Source organism: Budorcas taxicolor, chromosome 18, assembly GCF_023091745.1.
Source record: "Budorcas taxicolor isolate Tak-1 chromosome 18, Takin1.1, whole genome shotgun sequence".
Classification (NCBI taxonomy): Eukaryota; Metazoa; Chordata; class Mammalia; order Artiodactyla; family Bovidae; genus Budorcas; species Budorcas taxicolor.
In genome coordinates this window covers 9,047,889-9,049,818 of record NC_068927.1, presented here as the reverse complement: position 1 = coordinate 9,049,818, position 1,930 = coordinate 9,047,889, and the positions used below count along the sequence as shown (strand labels likewise).

Here is a 1,930-nt window from a genome sequence, read left to right as displayed (position 1 = left end):
AATGGGAGACACACTTACTAGATCTATTGATGACACAACTAAAGAGGAATAACAGTTGCATAGAACAACAATTCTTTAACAACTGCCCAGCAGGTTGGAACTGAGATTCTCGGTCCTCTCAGGCCCAGTGCTTTCTGTGTAGAAAATATTTTGGTATCCCACTTTTGTTATTGTGAGAGGAATGTCAGAGATGACATAATCTGCCTATTCATCATATGTGTAATTCCCAAATATCACTGTAATGTCATGAATGTAATAACGAGAAATAAAAGGGAAGCAATTTTATAGTAAAATGATGCTGGGAGACGTATGTAGTACATTCAGTTCTGCCATCATACTTGTTTTGGAAACATGAATTTGTTTCATTGTGACTGCAACATGAGGAGATGATTTGAGCACTTGTGTTTGCTTATGCACAGTTTTATCCACACAAAGGGAATGCAGAAAACCACACCCACGTGAATTCAGCCCGTAGAATGCACAAAACAAGCGTGTGCACCACCCAGACACCGGCCAGCCGCCTCAGTTCACCTCGAGTTGGAAGCCGTGCGTGCCTGTTTAGTCGCTTTAGTTGTGTCTGACTTTGCGACACTATGGACTGTAGCCTGCCAGGCTCCTCTGTCCATGGGATTCTCCAGGCAAGAATACTGGATTGAGTTGCCGGGCTAACCTCCAGGGGCTCTTCCCCACCCAAGGATTGAACCTGGGTCTCCTGTGTCTTCTGCATCCCCAGACCACTGGGAAGCCCCAAGTTGGAAGCCACATTGACCCAAATCTGGTGTTACAGCTTGCCTTGCCATCCGGTCAGCCCAGCCTCCTCCACAATAACACAAGCTGCAGCCCTTCCACTGCTCAGACTTGTACAAGCAAACCTCAGATCTCTTCCAAGATGACATGCTTATAGTTACATATGTATTCCTTGGCCATTTAACACGTGTAAAACTGCGCTGCCATTTTTATTAGGTTCTTTTTTTTTTTAATGTGTTGCTATCGAAATTTCTGAGCATTGTGGCCCTCATTCCACTTTCCCTGAGGCCCTGTGATTTTATCAGGTGGTTTGCTGTGGAGAGGTGACTTTTTAGGAATGCATACATTGTGTTTTGTCAGAACCAACCAGATTCTTGCCTCTGATACAATTAATCAGTTTGGATTTAATAGATGTGAGACAGTCTTCAATTGAATAGTATCAATAGCTTTTCTGTTGGACATTTTGAAATCAGGATGAAATAAATATATTAGGACATATGCATAGAATTGTCTTACTGTAGCAGCTCAAATGCTGTTGAACTATGCTGGTGACTCAGATACCAGTGGTGCCATTGTTACAAATGATGTGATTTTTCTAAAATGATGAGTAAATTCTAAAGTTCTGACCAAACAAAGCATATCTCTCCCTTGATTTCACAGTAGCTGCATTCCTAGAAAAGTAGCTTACATTAAGTGAAGTCACTCAGTCGTGTCCGACTCTTTGTGACCCCGTGAACTGTAGCCTACCAAGCTCCTCTGTCCATGGGATTCTCCAGGCAAGATTACTGGAGTGGGTTGCCATTTCCTTCTCCAGGGGATCTTCCCGACCCAGGGATTGAACCTGGGTCTCCTGCATTGGAGGCAGACGCTTTAACCTCTGAGCTACCAGGGAAGCTTACATTAAACTCATGCAAAAACAACAACAACCAAAAAAACCCCCTAAATAACCATATTTATAATTGAAAGGGAATTTTATTCTGTCCAGGTATGTATAAACATATTTTTTCATCTATAGGAATGACATGGGGGAAGAGTCTTCTCTTATCCTCCATGAGACATGCAAGGCCCTGCCCACTAAAAAACAGTAGTGCCCCTCCTCATCATGTGACAACCCAAATTGCCTCCCCACTCAAATCTCCAACATGCCCTTTGGGCTATTTCGGTGGACTTAGGATAATTAGAA

The 1,930-nt window shown here is 43.0% G+C and overlaps 1 non-coding gene across 1 annotated transcript; it reads right to left on the bottom strand.

Annotated features, from left to right (window-relative positions):
• Nucleotides 1-1,567: 1,567 nt before the first annotated feature.
• TRNAW-CCA (transfer RNA tryptophan (anticodon CCA)) lies at nucleotides 1,568-1,639 on the bottom strand. The gene has a single exon. It is a non-coding gene; the product is annotated as a tRNA-Trp (tRNA).
• Nucleotides 1,640-1,930: the final 291 nt, after the last annotated feature.